Below are 8,913 nucleotides of genomic sequence, written 5' to 3' on the forward strand. Positions count from 1 at the left end.
AAGGTGAAATAACTATAAATATTAGATGTGAAATAGAAACAAAAAAAATTGCCTCAGCAACTAACTGAAAAAGTACTGAAACAAGCAATATAAAAGCAAAGATGAAAAATGAAAGAACTAAAAGTAATGCAGCATGATCAAACCAGGAGGAAAGGTAATAAGATATGGTGCCAGAAAAATTCACACACATTTGTCAAAGTCCAAATTATAGCAAGCTGTGAGTGCAAAAACAAAGTTTGTTCTAGGCCAACATATGTGAGAGCATTTATGAGCCTGTCTTAGTGCACTTGCTGTGAGAGAGAATGAGGTAATTTCTCAGGTGAGAGCAGAGGTGAGTGCGCTTTTAAAGGCAGTGAGGTCTCACCTGCTCTCCTCATGGGGCAGGAGGACGTTAGCTGGCTGTTTCTCCTCAGGTGAGAGGGAGAGCGGTGCATCAACATGGGGCTGGGCTGTGGAGGAGCATGTGGAACCCATGCTGGACAACTCGTTTGGGGGGTTCGCAGGAAGGGAAGGGTCAGGGCAGAGACAGGAATTAGTACCAGCTAATGGGGTGGGTGAAGGGGAAGGATCATGCAAAATGAGGTCTGATGTAGGATGAGGAGAGCCTGGGAGTGAATCGGCACCCGAGACAGTTTTGGGTGAGCCTGTGGTTGAGCACGGTCTGATGCGGGCTGATTTGACTTCCGTTTTATAGGGGCTTCTGGAGTTTCTTGGAGCTACTCTAGCATGCAAGTCCTCAAAGCTTATTTGTTCTTCCAGTGTTGAACAAGATTCCTCGACCTTGTTGTTCTTTAAGAAGCAGACTTCAGAGTTCAGGTTACCTTCTGTTAAATGATTATGCTCCTTATCATTGTGCGAAGTGAGCAAGTCATTGCCTTCCGCTAACTCTTGTTTGATTTGCATGGTCACAGTGTTGTCTTTGCTTGAGCATGTTTGAGTGATCACAGTGATCTCTTTGTTGAGGAGAACATCAGCCACGTCGTGAGACTCACAGTTAACCTTTGAAGCGGTGTTTTGGTGTTCACAAGGATCGGCTTTCTGTCCTCCCAGTTCTTCACAAGATCTCTCAAAAGGTGACGAGCAATGGGTATGGTTTTGTGAGTCAGACAAATGTGATGTGATATTGCTACGGGTGTTTATTGGTGAAAACATCTCCAACTCTGAAGCCATTCTGCACAATATATCCTCAGGCAAGCCTGGGGAGCACCTGGGAAGCGAGGAACCATTCAAATGCAAATTTGAACCATCTTTGGATGATTTAACACCATCTTTATTAATTTCAAAAGGTGGTTGCAACTCAGACGTTGAACTTCCAGAATCAATAAAAGCAAACTCTGAAGTATCTGTATTGTTGTTTGAATCTCTAGGTGAGAGGGTCAACAAACCCACGCCATTGGTTTTAGTCTTGCATTGTTGTTCATTGGAGACCCTTATTTCACAGGACGATTCTGAATTGTGTTTTGGTTGGGCCTGAGGTGAACTGCAAAGTGATTCGGTCACTGTGGTTTCCCAGTCAGACGGGAAACACAGAGTTTCAGGTACCATGTACTCGCATTCAGAACTTCCATGTGCATCTTCACCAAAATCATTCGGAGAGCTTTTAGCATTGTTGTCCATAGCAAAGTCATGACCCCTTGCTTCAACCATGAATTTGTTCAATCCGATACCACTGTGCAACTCTGCATCCATCTTGTTACACCCTACTGAAGAAATATGGTGCAACTCTTTATCTGAACACAAAATCTGAGAGTTCCTCTTCACGTCTCCATCTCTCACATGCTGAAGGGAGGCAAAGTCAGTCTGGGAAAGGAAGCAGGCCTCTTTCTGCACAGCCAGCTCCTGGGCTCTGTCCAACCAGCTGTCTGTGGTGATCCCTTGGGTCCTCATGGGTCTGCGTGGTGGTAGAGGAGGCAGATCCCATGGCCTTGAAACACCCATGTCAACTTCATCAACCCTTAAACCAATGTTCGCTTTGTTGTTTACACACAGCATCTGGTTTGTATTTGGTACTTGTGAGAGAAACGGTGCTGATGGAGGTCTAGTTGGAGTCCCACTTGGAGATTTGAGCCGGCTGGTGGCAAATGCTTCAAAATCATCCCATTCCCCAGCCCTTTCAGGCAGAGAGTAGTTTGGATTAGTGTTTGAGTTTGTATCTGATGTCTCAGGCATAATGGACGGAAGAGACCTCTGCCTGGACATACTTCTGGGTCTTTCCCGTTTTATTGCGGGCATTTTGTTCTGTGCTCCATTACGGACAGGACTGCATCCGACTGGATAATGATAAAGACTGGAATTAAGAGAACAGTAACCAGCAGTTGGAGACTTCAGTCCTTCCTCGGCTATAAGATCCTCAAAAAAGGGGTTTTGCTGTAGTCGTGTGAGGAAAGGGTTGGAGGGAGAGATGGATGGGGGTGTTGAGGAAGAGTGGGTGAATGGGTTGGTGTGATTGCCATTAGGGGGAGACACCGAGCCAGTAGTAACTGTTGCATCAGCAAATTCAAACACTCCATTTTCTAAGAATATTCTCTGAGGACCAAAATGCAGGCTGACATTCAAAGCCATTCACTTAAAAACAAAGTATCCCTTTGATGAACGTCTGGCAGTCAAATATAGATCATGGGGAACAGCTATTGATGATACTGATACATGTGCAATGTCAGACATCTTTTGTACTGTAACATAAAACCTAGTAGCCTTGCTTGGCCTTCACTCACCTTGGCTTGTTCTGGGAGTCACCGGAGCCAAACCATCCTCTGCGTCTGCCCTCAAGAGGAGCAGAAACCTGGCTCTGCTCCGGCTTGGCTGGGATAGAGTCACTCCTCCCGCTAGAAAACAGAGTTTTCCTCAGTTTTTTTCCTTTATCCACCACTTCCACAGGTCCAGCGGCCTGCACTGGCTTTCCCTCTGAGGTTGCGGCCCCTTGGGTCTGACTTTGAGCTTCATCTGCCTCACTGTCCTCCTTCTTGCTCTTTTCAATGGACCAGCGTCTCCCATTGCTCTTCTGCGAGTCCTCGCTGCGTCGGGTCAGATTCTGGAGAGACCGAGAAAGGGGTGCACATTTCTCCAGCAGGGAGCGCTTGGCCGGGATGGTACTTGGACTCTTGGGGCTGACAGGCTCGGATGAGTAGATATGGCTACCGTTGATGCAGAGGCTTGATTTGGAGAGCGCCATACTTTGGGCTTTTAGGTTTTCCACGGCAGGGCTGGGATGACGAACACCCATGATCTTACTGGCTTCATCACTGTGTGCGCGCTTGTGGGTCATCACTTTAAAGACAGAGGTCACAGAGAGAAGACAGAAAAAGTGTACAGACAAAGATCAGTATATGTCCCAACCAGACATTTGAGGAGAGGTTGTAAAGATGGAATGAAAATTCTGTCTTCATTCACTCACCCATTCCAAACATTTTTGACTTTCTTTCATCTGTGAAACACAACAGAAGATATTTTGAAAAATGTCTCAGGGTTTTTTGTCCACACAATAAAAGTCGATGGGTGTTTTGTTTTCGACCTCACAGACTTCAATTGTATGCACAAAAACTGTTGAAACATTTAAAAAAATATCTTTAAATATGATCCACAGAATAAAGAAACTCATACGAGTTTGGAACAACACAAGGGTTGTCAAACTATCATACATTATCATATGGAGCCCACAGTTTAGCAACATAGTTATGTAAATTCTCAATGATGATTATGATAATGAATTCTCCCAGTTTATCTCTTCTTATAGACAACTGACCTTTAATCCCACCTTCAGTGTCCATTGGGAAGGGCTCTATCACTCTGCTGCTGTAGATGGGTGTTCTGGACAGCTCTACTGAGACGAATGGATCCCCGGCGGACGATGCCATGCTACTGTCTGACGCCAATGATGAACAAGACCGTGTGTCTGAATTCTTGCGCAGTTTCCCCTTAAGGAAGAAGTCTTTCACCTTGCTCCGGTGTTCATCGACCCCCTCTTCCTCACCTGGCTCATCGGGTCCACCATCTCCTGCAAACGGAGGACCTACAGACCCTGATAGGGCGGCGAAGCGGCCAGGTAAAATGGCAGAGGAGGATTCCACATCTCCTCTCTTTCTTCCCGTGATGCGGTCCTTCAGCTTTCCAAATGCAGATCGGGGCTTGTCCTTTATGGTCAGATCGTACATACTAGCCGTCATGTTGTTGCGCGTAAACTGGACGGTGACCTGCAGCTCTCCCCGCTCCTTCTCCTTCCGACCAGCCTTGGAGTGAAGCTTGAGCCACCTTAAATATAAAAAGAAGAAAAAAAAAGGTCAGCTAAAAGCAAATTTAGATTATCTAACAGCCAAAGTTGTTTAAAACTTTGAAATTATTGTTTAATAACTTTATTAAGAGTAATCTTGAGCAAATGTCTAAATGATTGATTCTTTTTCATACATTATAACGCTGTAATAAATTTACTTTTAGTATTTAAAGGGGTGATCAGCTTTTTTCGAAGGCTTGATTGTGTTTATGGGGTGCAGTGTAACGTGTTCATGCTTTGTTTAAAAAAAAAAAAAAAGAATTTATGTATTTTACCTTTATTCTACATTGCTGTTTCCGTTCTCTTCAAATCAGTCTGTTGAGTTCCTGGTTCTATGATGCCCCTCCCTCAGAAATATGTAATCTGGCTCAGATTGATTAGCTGGCCCAGTGTGTTATGATTTGCTCAGAATGGCTCAGGATTTGCTAACTGCCTAGTGCATGTTGTCCGGAAATGTCACGCCCCCTTACCATTACGGGTAGTTGCCAGGGGCGGGGTTTATGTAAACATCGGGGTTAGTGATGTCACAAACCCAGGAAGCAGCTTGTTGTAGTCCCTACCCTAATCAGCGATTTCTTTAAAAGAAAATATCTCCCTTTGCATTGAACTTAGAGCATCGTAACTTTGCAGACGTTGTTTAGGATCTAACAGCAACATTACACACTAACTAAAGTAAAAAAATTGAAATCACAATCAACACTGATTTCAGTTTTTAGTGTTTTCATTTATTTAGACAAAATATTATAGAATTGTAATATCTGTAATTTAGCAGTTAATTACTATAACATAAATATAATTAAACATCAGGCCAGCATGGTGCATCCTTACTTTCAGAACATCAGTATATTTTAATAGTTATGCTAACATAAATTATCTTAATGATCCTAATTTTCTTTAAGCAAAGTATACAGTACCCTTCAAAAGTTTGAGGTCAGTAAGATTAAAAAAAAAAAGACATTTCTACTTTTATTCAGCAAGGATGCATTAAATTGATAAAAAGGAAATTTAAAAGACCTACAATATTACAAAATATATATACATGTTGTCCGGAAATGTCACGCCCCCTTACCATTACGGGTAGTTGCCAGGGGCGGGGTTTATGTAAACATCGGGGTTAGTGATGTCACAAACCCAGGAAGCAGCTTGTTGTAGTCCCTACCCTAATCAGCGATTTCTTTAAAAGAAAATATCTCCCTTTGCATTGAACTTAGAGCATCGTAACTTTGCAGACGTTGTTTAGGATCTAACAGCAACATTACAAAATATATATTTTTAAACTTTCTATTCATCAAAGAATCCTGAAAAAATTATCACCGTTTCCACAAAAATCTTAAACAGCAAAACTGTTTTGAACACTATGGCATAGCTTTGCCATCACATGAATAAATTACATTTTTAAAATATTACAAAATAAAAATTTTACTTTACTGCATTTGTGTTCAAATAAATGCAGCCTTGGTGAGCATAAGAGACTTAATTCAAGTGTAATTACTATATTTCTTTTTTTCTTTTGATTTTGGGATGACATTTTCACACTTAAAATAATGATGGCCTCATCTTTTATAACACTGGCTAACAATTTCCAGCACCACACTGAAGCAAGCAGCTATGATCTATACTGCAGTAAAAACACAAGGGGCCTCTTGAATGAATGTTACTGCCTTAGTACGATGCCGTCCCTTTGTCTCACACAGAACCAGTGGCGAAACTATTTCCTCCATTTCCGGTAGAGCACAGAGCACCTCATGTGTGCACACGTGCAGAGAGCCAAGACAAACGCCCTACACTGGGAGACGCAGGAGAGAGAGAAAGAGAGGTGCAACTCTGAGCTCAATTAAAGCCAGATGTGCAGAACAGTCTCACGCCTACAACAACATGTGATGACTCAGAATAGTGTGTGCAGAGACAGACTTTTCTCCATACGTCTCTCCACATGACCTGAAACGCTGAGAGGCCTACATGGCAGTGCAAACTTCAACTAGAAAATGAAAGTTTGTCAAGATAAATACTGAATGTTGACTCGAAAAAGTCATTGTTACGTGGTTACTAGTGCAACTCTGAGCTCAATTAAAGCCAGATGTGCAGAACAGCCTCACGCCTACAACAACATGTGATGACTCAGAATAGTGTGTGCAGAGACAGACTTTTCTCCATACGTCTCTCCACATGACCTGAAACGCTGAGAGGCCTACATGGCAGTGCAAACTTCAACTAGAAAATGAAAGTTTGTCAAGATAAATACTGAATGTTGACTCGAAAAAGTCATTGTTACGTGGTTACTAGACAGATCCACCCACCACACTCCTGCACTGTGGTGTTCAAGATGGTTTCTAGGGCATTGCTAGGCCGTTGTTAAGATGCTTTAAGTGTTTGTTGGAGTTATGCCAGGTAAGGTGTTCTGAATATTGCTAGAGAGTTGCTAAATGGCCGCTAAACTGTTCTAATTGGTTTTAGGCAGTTGCAAAGGTGTCCTGGAAGGCTGCTAGGCAGTTGGTGTTCTGGGTGGTTGCTAGGCAGTTGCTAAGGTGTTCTGGGTGGTTGCTAGGCAGTTGCTAAGGTGCTCTGGGTGGTTGCTAGGACATTGTAGTTTAGTGGCTCTCCACCTTTTAACTCAAAGGTCCCTTGTTGTCCAACACAATATTCAAAGGCCACCTCATATAGACAAAGATATTTTCTGTACTTATGCTATAATTAAGAAAAAGCTGCTTGTTTTCAAACTTTTTTATTATTGTTTGATATAAGTAACCATGACTGATTTTGTGATTCCAGAAGTTTTAAGAATCATATAATCTTCAATAAAAACATTAGTTATTAAGCGGCGGAAAAAATATGATTGCAGTTTACATCTCGATTTTTTAGTTAGATTGTTTTATTATATCAATAATAAGTATGAATTGAAATCCTAATAGTAGTAATTATTAATTAAAATAAAAAAGTGGTCCTGGGGGCCCCTAGGAAGTTGAGAAATCTAGTTTTTGAGAATTTTTGATTTTCTTGAAACACCCTATGTGTAAACATACCTGGCAATAAAGCTCATTCTGATTCTGAAGTGGTGAAACAAGACTAAAAATGCCATGTCTTTTTATTTTACATGTACCCTATAATCAGTTTTTTTTGTATCATTGAGATACTACTATACTTTTAATTAATATTTTTTAATAAGCTTTTCGTTTTTCTTTTAATATTTTAAGTGTTTTTGTCTTTTTTTATTCATTTAAGTCTATACAGTTTTCAGCAATTTTCAGTTTAAATTTCAGTTTTATGTTTAGTTATTTCAGTATATCAAATGAAAATATTTTATTTGAGTTAGCATTTATTTATTTCAAGTAATGAAAATGATATATCTATTTATTATAGCATGTTTTACGTTTACCTGCTGAAACAAATACTGGTTAGCTGTTCTTCTAGCAACTACTCTGATAGTTTAAGAAGGGTTTTTAACTAAGCTCTTTTTTAATGTACACTTGCATGAATATGATAATCATTCAGTACCATGGTACTGCCACAGTACAAAAAAAGTCTCAAGGAGGCCCTCGACAAAGAGGCCTATTAATTGATCCTATTATTGGCTGAAATACTCACTCATTTCTGGGACACATTCCATCTTGAAAAACTTTGTGGAGGGGAATAATAGTTTGACCGAGAAACACGTCCAGCCCGATCAGCACGCGATGCATCACGGTGAGCACCAGGTTGCTGCTCCCGGGCGGGTACGCGCTCATCCCACCCGCCTCCAGCAGCCCGGGCAGCAGCTCAAACGAGCATTCCTCGTGCCACTGCGGCTCCTCAGCCTTCTCCACCAGGCCGGTGGTGTACTTCTCCTTGCCGACCTGGATGATGGTGTAAACATAGCGGCTGCCTTGCTTGCCCTTCGTCCGCAGACTCCTCGCGCGAAGGACGGTCACGTTGACGTGCGTCGGGACCCATCTCTGATCATCGTCGTCCAGGCTAATCAGAGGCATCCCGTTGCAGTTGGAGACGCAGTTGTTTGGGATATAATCCAGCAGAAAGACACTTGCGCACTGGATAACTATGCACTGCCCGCGCCCTTGTCCCTATCCGCCACCCGAAGTTGCAGTGAGAGAAATCGCTGCATTACCGTGCAGCTCAATTCAAAAAGACGATCACAATTGAAACGTTGATAATAAATATCAAATCCCTGGCGAGTCAAACTTCACATTTACCGTAGTGGGCGTTCTGGACCCTCGGCGTCACCACCACAACAGATTTTTGACAATTCACTGCACTGCTGCTGCTGCGCGGCCCGCCCTCCAACATTTAGTGGGGGCTCCGCAATAAAGTATGCAGCTGAATTAAAGAGAAAGGCAACTCAATTCCGTGCTGCTATAGTTCATATCAGAACATAGTAAACAATCTAGCAGAGATCTACTTGGACTGGGAATCGGGGAGCACGCTGTAATGAGTGTGGGAAAACGAATCCATGCTGAAGCCGTTTGTTTGGTGAAAGAGTTTTGAAGGAATCCTTTAGGTCAGGGGTGCCCAAACTCGGTCCTGGAGGGCCGGTGTTCTGCAGAGTTTAGCTCCAACCCAAATCAAACACACCTGAACCAGCTAATCAAGCTCTTACTAGGCATGCTAGAAACTTCCCGGCAGGTGTGTTGAGGCAAGTTGGAGCTAAACTCTGC

This window comes from Sinocyclocheilus grahami, unplaced genomic scaffold (genome assembly GCF_001515645.1).
Source record: "Sinocyclocheilus grahami isolate Dianchi unplaced genomic scaffold, SAMN03320097.WGS_v1.1 scaffold306.1, whole genome shotgun sequence".
Classification (NCBI taxonomy): domain Eukaryota; kingdom Metazoa; phylum Chordata; class Actinopteri; order Cypriniformes; family Cyprinidae; genus Sinocyclocheilus; species Sinocyclocheilus grahami.